This window comes from Chiloscyllium punctatum, chromosome 2 (genome assembly GCF_047496795.1).
Source record: "Chiloscyllium punctatum isolate Juve2018m chromosome 2, sChiPun1.3, whole genome shotgun sequence".
Taxonomy (NCBI): domain Eukaryota; kingdom Metazoa; phylum Chordata; class Chondrichthyes; order Orectolobiformes; family Hemiscylliidae; genus Chiloscyllium; species Chiloscyllium punctatum.
In genome coordinates this window covers 40547897-40559924 of record NC_092740.1, presented here as the reverse complement: position 1 = coordinate 40559924, position 12028 = coordinate 40547897, and the positions used below count along the sequence as shown (strand labels likewise).

Sequence of the window (12028 nt, the reverse complement as noted above, 5' to 3'; positions counted from 1 at the left end):
ACCACTAACCTGCACAATCCTACGGGACAATTTAGCATGGCCAATCCACCCTAACCTGCACATCCCTGGGCACTATGGGACAATTTAGCATGGCCAATCCACCCTAACCTGCACATCCCTGGGGCACTATGGGACAATTGAGCATGGCCAATCCACCCTAACCTATACATCCCTGGGCACTATGGGACAATTTAGCATGGCCAATCCACCCTAACCTATACATCCCTGGGCACTATGGGACAATTTAGCATGGCCAATCCACCCCAACCTGTACATCCCTGGGCACTATGGGACAATTTAGCATGGCCAATCCACCCTAACCTGCACATCCCTGGGGCACTGTGGGACAATTTAGCATGGCCAATCCACCCTAACCTGCACATCCCTGGGGCACTCTGGGACAATTTAGCATGGCCAATCCACCCTAACCTGCACATCCTGGGGCACTGTGGGACAATTTAGCATGGCCAATCCACCCTAACCTGCACATCCCTGGGCACTGTGGGACAATTTAGCATGGCCAACCCACCCTAATGTGCACATCTTTGTGAATGTGGGACAAAACTGGAGCATCCAGAAGAAACCACGTTGGTTGGGGGGGGGGGGGGGTAAAATGTGCAAACTCTACACAGACAGTTGCCCTGAGGCTGGAATCAAACTCGGGTCCTTGGCGCCATGAGCGCTAACCACTGAGCCCCCGTGCTGTCTGGTTTTATTTTTAAAAGGTTTGACGTTCTGGGAGTGAGGCGTTAAGGGGAAAACAGTTTAGGGATGCGTTTTCAAATTTGTTACCTGTTCAAAGTTTAGCTGCAGTCCCTCGGAGTTCTCCTTGGGTTTCGTGGTAAGGATATAGTCACCTTGGGGGGCGGGGGGGGGTAGGAGAAGAGAGAGAAAACAATTTTAAACTCCCACCGTAGTAAAACATACTGACACTCAGAGCGAGGGCAGAGGGGACGACGGTGATAGGGAGGGGGTGTAGGGGGTGACACAGAGATAGGGAGGAGATGTGGGGGGGGGGGACACAGAGTTTGGAATGTGAGGGGGCTGACGAGAGGGCCGGGGGGGGGGGGGGGTGTAGATGGAGGAAGGCGGAGGAATGGCTGAGTAAATATTTACCCAGGAGGGTCATCAACTGTTCGACCGAGATGACCTCAGTCTTTGGCAGTATCTTCACCTGCAAGACAGAGAGAGAGAGGGAGACTGCAGACATTCTGAAATGTTCCACGACAACACATTCAACAGATGGTCTTGTTCAACAGTAAAGATTCGATTCTAAGTTAAACACCGACGTGCATTTATGTAGCCCCCGACAAACTGGCAATAGGTAACTGGCAAAAAGAGAGAGAGGCAAAGACAGAGACTGTGTACTGGAAACAGGATTGTTTGTCCTCTTAAGTAAAGGACTGAGTTTATAGTCACAGACATTTAAAAACGTCAAGGGTTCAAGTGAAGACTCAAAGTGGCCATGTTAAATTGTCCCATAGTGCCCAGGGATGTGCAGGTTAGGGTGGATTGGCCATGTTAAATTGTCCCATAGTGCCCAGGGATGTGCAGGTTAGGGTGGATTGGCCATGTTAAATTGTCCCATAGTGTCCAGGGATGTGCAGGTTAGGGTGGATTGGCCGTGCTAAATTGTCCCATAGTGCCCAGGGATGTGCAGGTTAGGGTGGATTGGCCATGTTAAATTGTCCCATAGTGCCCAGGGATGTGCAGGTTAGGGTGGATTGGCCATGCTAAATTGTCCCAATAGTGCCAGGGATGTGCAGGTTAGGGTGGATTGCCATGCTAAATTGTCCCATAGTGCCCAGGGATGTGCAGGTTAGGGTGGATTGGCCATGGGAAATTGTCCCATAGTGCCCAGGGATGTGCAGGTTAGGGTGGATTGGTCATGCTAAATTGTCCCATAGTGCCCAGGGATGTGCAGGTTAGGGTGGATTGGCCATGCTCAATTGTCCCATAGTGCCCAGGGATGTGCAGGTTAGGGTGGATTGGCCATGGGAAATTGTCCCATAGTGCCCAGGGATGTGCAGGTTAGGGTGGATTGGCCATGCTAAATTGTCCCATAGTGCCCAGGGATGTGCAGGTTAGGGTGGATTGGCCATGCTAAATTGTCCCATAGTGTCCAGGGATGTGCAGGTTAGGGTGGATTGGCCATGCTAAATTGTCCCATAGTGTCCAGGATGTGCAGGTTAGGGTGGACTGGCCATGCTAAATTGTCCCATAGTGCCCAGGGATGTGCAGGTTAGGGTGGATTGGCCATGCTAGATTGTCCCATAGTGTCCAGGGATGTGCAGGTTAGGGTGGACTGGCCATGCTAAATTGTCCCATAGTGCCCAGGGATGGACAGGTTAGGGTGGATTGGCCATGCTAAATTGTCCCGTAGTGCCCAGGGATGTGCAGGTTAGGGGGGATTGGCCATGCTAAATTATCTATAGTGCCCAGGGACCTCCAGGTTAGGGTGGATGGGCTGAACGGCCTGCTACCACACTGCAGGGATTCTGTGAAATCAGAATTCGAGTTCCCTCAAATCATCACAATTCTTTAGCACTCTCCAAGCAGTGTGCGCCAAGTCTTTAGCTTTCTGTAGACGTTGGGCTGGACAGATTCCAAATAGGCCAAGGGGGTGAGGTTCGGGCAAAAGGTTCTTGGAGGCAAGGGATGGGATTCCATTTGGGGAGCTGGGATCTTATTGCAGGAGGGAGCACATCCAAGGGGTACAGGGGACTAATCCCCTGACCGAAACACAGTGTCTATAGTCACATTCAGATGGACTGACCCTCCCACAGTGCCCACTCCCTCAGCACTGACCCTCCGACAGCGCCCACTCCCTCAGCACTGACCCTCCGACAGCGCCCGCTCCCTCAGCACTGACCCTCCGACAGCGCCTGCTCCCTCAGCACTGACCCTCCGACAGCGCCTGCTCCCTCAGCACTGACCCTCCGACAGCGCCCGCTCCCTCAGCACTGACCCTCCGACAGCGCCCGCTCCCTCAGCACTGACCCTCCGACAGCGCCCGCTCCCTCAGCACTGACCCTCCCACAGCGCCCGCTCCCTCAGCACTGACCCTCCGACAGCGCCCGCTCCCTCAGCACTGACCCTCCGACAGCGCCCGCTCCCTCAGCACTGACCCTCCGACAGCGCCCGCTCCCTCAGCACTGACCCTCCGACAGCGCCCGCTCCCTCAGCACTGACCCTCCGACAGCGCCCGCTCCCTCAGCACTGACCCTCCCACAGCGCCCACTCCCCCAGCACTGACCCTCCCACAGCGCCCGCTCCCTCAGCACTGACCCTCCGACAGCCCCCACTCCCTCAGCACTGACCCTCCCACAGCACCCACTCCCTCAGCACTGACCATCCCACAGCGCCCACTCCCTCAGCACTGACCCCCCCACAGCGCCCACTCCCTCAGCACTGACCCTCCCACAGTGCCACTCCCTCAGCACTGACCCTCCCACAGTGCCCACTCCCTCAGCACTGACCCTCCCACAGTGCCCACTCCCTCAGCACTGACCCTCCCACAGTGCCCACTCCCTCAGCACTGACCCTCCCACAGTGCCCACTCCCTCAGCACTGACCCTCCCACAGTGCCCACTCCCTCAGCGCTGACCCTCCCACAGCACCCGCCCCCTCAGCACTGACCCTCCGACAGTGCCCGCCCCCTCAGCGCTGACCCTCCGACAGCGCCCGCTCCCCTCAGCACTGACCCTCCCACAGCGCCCGCTCCCTCAGCACTGACCCTCCGACAGCACCCGCTCCCTCAGCACTGACCCTCCGACAGCACCCGCTCCCTCAGCACTGACCCTCCCACAGCACCCGCTCCCTCAGCACTGACCCTCCCACAGCCCCCACTCCCTCAGCACTGACCCTCCCACAGCACCCGCTCCCTCAGCGCTGACCCTCCCTCAGCGCCGATACTGAAGGCAAATGGTTTCAGGGGTTAAGGAGGGTGATATGTAAATGCAGAGTTTGGACCGGGGAGTGGGGGGGGGGGGGGGGGGGGGGGGGGGGGAGCGCCAGGCTCCCCTACCTTCCAGCGTAGGAGCAGGATGTTGATAATGGCGATGAGGGGGCAGGGCCCCATTCTCACTCTGCGTGATCAGTGGGGTCTTCTCCCCTTCCAGGTCACCCACTTCACCAGGTGGAAGGTGCTGCTGGGGTCTGCCCTCGCCATCTCGGGTCTGGGCAGGGTGCCCTCCGGCTGCGCCGCGGGAGGGGCGACCCCCTCCGGTTCGGGCAGGGAGACCCGACCTCGCTCGCCGACTCCAGGCCGTTCACCTCCTCCAGGCCTTCCTGGGCGGGAGACGTCCGCCCATCGCTCTCCTTCCCGTCTCCCCCCGGAGTGCCAGCGGGAGCGGTCTCTTCCTTGGCCGGGCTGGCACCCTCCACAGCCGCCGCGTCACCTTCCTGCCAGCGCCCGTCCTCCGTGGCGGACATGGCTCCGCGGCCTCTGCCGATCCTCTGGGCCTGGATCAGCCGCCCCCTTGGCGCCTCGCGGTTGACGAGCCGCCCTCCCCCTCCCCGATTTTCACCGGAGCCGCGTCACGTTCCCGGTGAGGGTCGGGTCGTGCGGCCAGCGTCTCTCACGGCCTCGGCGAGAGGGCCGCGGTTTTCGGAGGCAGGAACGCCGCGGTTTCCGACGTCGCTCCCAGCGGCCAACAGTGCAACGCCCTCTCCGCCGATCCAGGCCGGGAAATCTCGGCGGGTGGGGCAGGATGAGTAGGCACCCTCCCGGCACCCTCTTTCCCCACCCTGAATGACTCGGCAACCTCGCCCTGGGTAACCCACTTCAGGACGCACCCAGGCCCTCGAGTTCGGCTCCTTTGCCCCTGTTTGGTGTCGGGTTTTGCAACTACGGCGCTTGCACGTGTGTGGGGAGAGTCACAAATTACCCCCGCCCCCCCCCTCGGGAAGGGACGGATGAGTCAGGTCTCCTTCTGTGTCCCGGACGACCCCTCCACCAGGACTTGACCACCTCTCATGGGCGTCCGGACGCCACTGCTCGGACTTCACCGTCTCTCCCCACCAAACTCCTAACCACCACGAAGACCAGGCACCCTTTTACCCTTGTGTTACCACCACCACACCCCTCAACCAAATATACCCCCACCCGACTCAAATTACCACCTCACCTCTGCCCCCACCACAACTACCACCCCAGCCCCACTCTGCTAAAACTACCCCTCCACCAGATCAACTCCTCCCACTAAAATGACACCGGCACCATCACCATAACTACACCCTCCAACAAAAAAAAGGTCTACCCCAACCCTGCCTTCACCAAAGCCAACACTCTCCCAACCAGAACTGACAACACCGACTCCTAACAAATCTACCCCCCAGCTGGAACGGCCAATGCCAACCCCACCAGATCTACCCCCCCAGCTAGAACGGCCAACGCCAACCCCACCAGATCTACCCCCCAGCTAGAACGGCCAACGCCAACCCCACCAGATCTACCCCCCAGCTAGAACGGCCAACGCCAACCCCACCAGATCTACCCCCCAGCTAGAACGGCCAACGCCAACCCCACCAGATCTACCCCCCAGCTAGAACGGCCAACGCCAACCCCACCAGATCTACCCCCCAGCTAGAACGGCCAACGCCAACCCCACCAGATCTACCCCCCAGCTAGAACGGCCAACACCAACCCCACCAGATCTAACCCCCCAGCTAGAACGGCCAACGCCAACCCTTCCAAACCTACCCCCAAATAGAACATCCAAACCAACCCTTCCAAATCTAGCCCCAACCAAATCAGCCAACACCAATCCCACCAAAACGTCCCCCCCAAAGCAAAATGACCCCTCCCCCACCAACCCAACACTCCCACCACTAGCCCCCAATCCCAATTACCCCCCAACCCCTACCTCCCTGTTATTTGCCCCCCTCCACTGACGTCAGAGGGACCTTGCTATCCCGCCCCTCCCCCACAACCCCCAGGAAACCCCGGTTTTGAAAAGCGGGGTAAATCCGGGCGATGACCGCCCGGTTGAGTGGCCACTCGGTGGATCTCCCGGATCCTGAGGTAACCCCGGGTCGATTCCCACCCGATCCCCCGGAAAATCGGGGTTTTATTATTTTTCCCCGCCTTTTTCAAAATGGCGGCGGGCGAACCGGAAACGGACGGCCGGGGCGACAAGGAGACCGCGGCAGGGACAAGAAGGGAACCGCTACCGGGCACCGGTCCTCCCAGTTCCCTCGGCTCGCAGCGCCCCCCAAGCTCCGCTGCAGGCCGGAGGACCACACTGCAGCTCAATGCAACTCATTCTCCCCCTTTCCCCAAATTTACCCCCTTCACCCCCCTCCATTTCCCAGTCAATTTACCCCCTTCACCTCCTCCTCCATTTCCCATTCCATTTACCCCCTCAATCTCCCCTCCATCTTCTATTCCATTTACCCCCTCAATCTCCCCCTCCATTTCCCATTCCATTTACCCCCTCAATCTCCCCTCCATCTTCTATTCCATTTACCCCCTTTCACCTCCCCCTCCATTTCCCATTCCATTTACCCCCTCAATCTCCCCTCCATCTTCTATTCCATTTACCCCCTCAACTCTCCCCCTCCATTTCCCATTCCATTTACCCCCTCAATCTCCCCTCCATCTTCTATTCCATTTACCCCCTCAATCTCCCCTCCATCTTCTATTCCATTTACCCCCTCAATCTCCCCTCCATCTTCTATTCAATTTACCCCCTCAATCTCCCCTCCATCTTCTATTCCATTTACCCCCTCAATCTCCCCTCCATTTCCCATTCCATTTACCCCCTCAATCTCCCCTCCTTCTTCTATTCCATTTACCCCCTCAATCTCCCCTCCATTTCCCATTCCATTTACCCCCTCAATCTCCCCTCCTTCTTCTATTCCATTTACGTCTTCACCTCCCCTTCCATCTCCTATTCCATTCACCCCTTCATCTTACCCATTTCCCATTCTATTATCCATTACATCTCCCACTCCATTTCCCATTCCATCTCCCCATCCATCTCCTCTTCCATTTACCCCCTTCATCTCACCCACCATTTCCCCTCCACCTACCCCTCCATCTCCCATTCCATTTACCCCTTCATCTGCCCCTCCATCTCCTATTCCATTCACCCCTTCATCTTCCCCATTTCCCATTCTATTTACCACTACATCTCCCCCTCCATTTCCCAGTCCATTTATCAGCTTCATCTCCCCATCACCTCTCCCTCCATTTCCCATTCTATTTTCCCCCTTCACCTCCCCCTCCATTTCCCATTCCATTTACCCCCCTCAATCTCCCCCTCCATTTCCCATTCCATTTACCCCTTCATCTCCCCATCACCTCCCCCTCCATTTCCCATTCCATTTACCCCTTTCATCTCCCCATCACCTCCCCCTCCATTTCCCATTCCATTTACCCCTTTCATCTCCCCATCACCTTCCCCTCCATTTCCTATTCCATTTGCCTCCTCCATTTCCAATTCCATTTACCGCCTCCATTTCCCCCTCCATTTTCCATTCTATTTACCCCTTCATCTCCCCCTCCATTTGCCATTCAATTTAACCCCTCAATCTCCCCCTCCATTTCCCATTCCATTTATCCCCCTCCATCTCCCCCTCCGTTTTCCATTCCATTTACCCCTTCACCTCCACCCCAGTTCCCATTCCATTTACCCCCTTTCATCTCCTCTTCTCCTCCCCCTCCATTTCCCATTCCATTTACCCCTTTCATCTCCCCATCACCTTCCCCTCCATTTCCTATTCCATTTGCCTCCTCCATTTCCAATTCCATTTACCGCCTCCATTTCCCCCTCCATTTTCCATTCTATTTACCCCTTCATCTCCCCCTCCATTTGCCATTCAATTTAACCCCTCAATCTCCCCCTCCATTTCCCATTCCATTTATCCCCCTCCATCTCCCCCTCCGTTTTCCATTCCATTTACCCCTTCACCTCCACCCCAGTTCCCATTCCATTTACCCCCTTCATCTCCTCTTCTCCTCCCCCTCCATTTCCCATTCCATTTACTCCCTCCACCTCCCCCTCCATTTCCCATTCCATTTACCCCCTTCACACATCCCTCCATTTCCCATTCCATTTACCCCCTCCACCTCCCACTCCATTTCCCATTCCATTTACCCCCTTCACACATCCCTCCATTTCCCATTCCATTTACCCCCTTCACCTCCCCCTCCATTTCCCATTCCATCTCCCCCTTCACCTCCCCTCCATTTCTCATTCCATTTACCCCCTTCACCTCCCCCTCCATTTCCCATTACATTTACCCCCTCCACCTCCCCCTCCATTTCCCATTCCATTTACCCCCTCCACCTCCCCCTCCATTTCCCATTCCATTTACCCCCCCCATCTCCCATTCCATCTCCCCATCACCTCCCCCTCCATCTCCCATTCCATTTACCCCCTTCATCTCCCCATCACCATCCCTCCATTTCCTATTCAATTTGCCTCCTCCATTTCACATTCTATTTACCCCTTCACCTCCCCCTCTATTTCCCATTCCACTTACCCCCTCCATCTCCCCCTCCATTTCCCATTCCACTTACCCCCTCCATCTCCCCCTCCATTTCCCATTCCATTTACCCCTTCACCTCCCCCTCCATCTCCCATTCTATTTACCCCTCCATCTCCCCCTCCATTTTCCATTCTATTTACCCCTTCATCTCCCCCTCCATTTGCCATTCAATTTAACCCCTCAAACTCCCCCTCCATTTCCCATTCCATTTACCCCTTCACCTCCCCCTCCATTTCTCATTCCATTTACCCCTTCACCTCCCCCTCCATCTCCCATTCCATTTACCCCTTCACCTCCCCCTCCATCTCCCATTCTATTTACCCCTCCACCTCCCCCTCCATTTCCCATTCCATTTACCCCTTCACCTCCCCCTCCATTTCCCATTCCATTTACCCCCTCCACCTCCCCCTCCATTTCTCATTCCATTTACCCCTTCACCTCCCCCTCCGTTTCCCATTCTATTTACCCCTTCACCTCCCCCTCCATTTCCCATTCCATTTACCCCTTCACCTCCCCCTCCATTTCCCATTCCATTTACCCCTTCACCTCCCCCTCCATTTCCCATTCTATTTACCCCCTCCACCTACCCCTCCATTTCCCATTCTATTTACCCCCTCCACCTCCCCCTCCATTTCCCCTTCCATTTCCCCCCTTCACCTCCCCCTCCATTTCCCATTCCATTTACCCCCTTCACCTCCCCCTCCATTTCCCATTCCATTTACCCCTTCACCTCCCCCTCCATTTCCCATTTTATTTACCCCCTCCACCTACCCCTCCATTTCCCATTCTATTTACCCCCTCCACCTCCCCCTCCATTTCCCCTTCCATTTCCCCCCTTCACCTCCCCCTCCATTTCCCATTCCATTTACCCCCTTCACCTCCCCCTCCATTTCCCATTCCATTTACCCCTTCACCTCCCCCTCCATTTCCCCTTCCTTTTCCCCCATCTATTCCCCCCACCCCGTCATTTGCACCTCTCCATTATACCCCATTTACCCTGACCTACCTCCCCCCTCCATTTGCCCCTAAACATCTACGACCATTACCACCCACTCCATCCCCTGTTCTCACCCCCCACCTCGCCCTTTTTTATCCCCATTTCTTCACCCTCCCCCTCTTTATTTCACCCACCATCACCCCCTTGGCAGGCCACGCAATGTCATTGTCCCACATCGTCGTTTACTCCATGAGAGGGTCAGGGCTGAGGGAGTGGGCGCTGTGGGAGGGTCAGTGCTGAGGGAGCGGGCGCTGTGGGAGGGTCAGTGCTGAGGGAGCAGGCGCTGTGGGAGGGTCAGTGCTGAGGGAGCGGGCACTGTCGGAGGGTCAGTGCTGAGGGAGCGGGGGCTGTGGGAGGGTCAGTGCTGAGGGAGCGGGCGCTGTGGGAGGGTCAGTGCTGAGGGAGCGGGCACTGTCGGAGGGTCAGTGCTGAGGGAGCGGGGGCTGTGGGAGGGTCAGTGCTGAGGGAGTGGGTGCTGTGGGAGGGTCTTTGCTGAGGGAGTGGGCGCTGTGGGAGGGTCAGTGCTGAGGGAGCAGGTGCTGTCGGAGGGTCAGTGCTGAGGGAGCGGGTGCTGTGGGAGGGTCAGTGCTGAGGGAGCAGGCGCTGTCGGAGGGTCAGTGCTGAGGGAGTGGGCGCTGTCGGAGGGTCAGTGCTGAGGGAGAGGGGGCTGTCGGAGGGTCAGTGCTGAGGGAGTGGGCGCTGTCGGAGGGTCAGTGCTGAGGGAGTGGGCACTGTCGGAGGGTCAGTGCTGAGGGAGCGGGTGCTGTGGGAGGGTCAGTGCTGAGGGAGTGGGCGCTGTCGGAGGGTCAGTGCTGAGGGAGTGGGTCCAGTTGGAGGGTCAGTGCTGAGGGAGCGGGCGCTGTGGGAGGGTCAGTGCTGAGGGAGTGGGCGTTGTCAGAGGGTCAGTGCTGAGGGAGTGGGTCCAGTTGGAGGGTCAGTGCTGAGGGAGCGGGCACTGTGGGAGGGTCAGTGCTGAGGGAGTGGGTCCAGTTGGAGGGTCAGTGCTGAGGGAGTGGGCGCTGTGGGAGGGTCAGTGCTGAGGGAGTGGGCGCTGTCGTAGGGTCAGTGCTGAGGGAGTGGGCGCTGTGGGAGGGTCAGTGCTGAGGGAGTGGGCACTGTCGGAGGGTCAGTGCTGAGGGATCGGGTGCTGCAGGTTTGGGAATCAACACCCGGTGGCAGCAGAGCCCAGTGCTGAGAGTCGGAGCAGATGGATCTCGGGATAAATTCCTCCGAATTCCTGGTGAATAACGGAGACCAGTCCCGAATGAATGGGTGTGACGGTAGGGGGTGACAACGTTCCCCCATTCTCAAGCCCCTAGGTGCAAGGCTGAATGGGTACAAAGACATAGATTGGATGACCATTGTGGGCTGAATGGCCTTTTCTGACCCACACAGAGGGGAGGATCAATATTTCATCAACTTCAGATGCAATGCAGGAGAGTAAAGCTTCCTCTACACTGTCCCCCCCCCCTCCCCCCCCATCCCAGGGACGGACAGCATGGGTTAAATACAGAGTAAAGCTCCCTCTACACTGTCCCCCCCATCCCAGGGACAGGGACAGCACGGGGTTAGATACAGAGTAAAGCTTCCTCTACACTGTCCCCCCCATCCCAGGGACAGGGACAGCACGGGGTTATATACAGAGTAAAGCTTCCTCTACACTGTCCCCCCCATCCCAGGGACAGGGACAGCACGGGGTTAGAAATAGAGTAAAGCTCCCTCTACACTGTCCCCCCCACCCCAGGGACAGGGACAGCACAGGGTTAGATACAAAGTAGAGCTTACTCTACACTGTCCCCCCCATCCCAGGGACAGCATGGGTTAGATGCAGAGTAAAGCTCCCTCTACACTGTCCCCCCCCATCCCAGGGACAGGGACAGCACGAGGTTAGATACAGAGTAAAGCTCCCTCTACACTGTCCCCCCCATCCCAGGAACAGGGACAGCACGAAGTTAGATGCAGAGTAAAGCTCCCTCTACACTGTCCCCCTATCCCAGGGACAGGGACAGCACGGGGTTAGATACAGAGTAAAGCTCCCTCTGTCTCTCTGCTCTCTACCTATCCCTCTGTCTGGCTAATCCATCCACTCCCCTCCCACACAGAGAGAGAGAGAGAGAGAGAGAGGGATAGAGACAGACAGAGAAATAGATCGAGACAGACAGATAGAGAGAAACAGAGAGAGAGAAAAACAGAGAGAGGTAGAGAGAGAGAGAGAGGGACAGAGAGAGAGAGAGAGAAAGAGGGACAGATAAAGAGACAGAGAGAGGGAGAGACAGAGAGAGTGTAGTCTGCTCACTGTCTCAGCTGAGAATACATATCACATGAGAATGTGTTCCGTGTCTGTGACAACACGAGCTGATATAAAACCCAGTAACAGGCTCCCGTATCCCAGTCTGGGAGACTGCTGACCGAGAGAGAGAGAGAGAGAGAGAGAGGGGGAGGGAGAAAGGGACAGAGAGAGGGAGGGGCAGAGAGGGACGGGCAATGAGAGGGAGAGAAAGGGAAGGAAAGTGACACAGAGAGAAGAGCGCGAGA

At 57.0% G+C, this 12028-nt stretch overlaps 1 long non-coding RNA gene across 1 annotated transcript; it reads right to left on the bottom strand.

The window, feature by feature from the left end:
* Positions 1 to 791: 791 nt before the first annotated feature.
* LOC140453082 (uncharacterized) lies at positions 792 to 5373 on the bottom strand. Its single transcript, XR_011952295.1, has 3 exons — positions 4028 to 5373; positions 1117 to 1174; positions 792 to 857 (listed from the first exon to the last, which is right to left on the bottom strand). It is a non-coding gene; the product is annotated as an uncharacterized lncRNA (long non-coding RNA).
* Positions 5374 to 12028: the final 6655 nt, after the last annotated feature.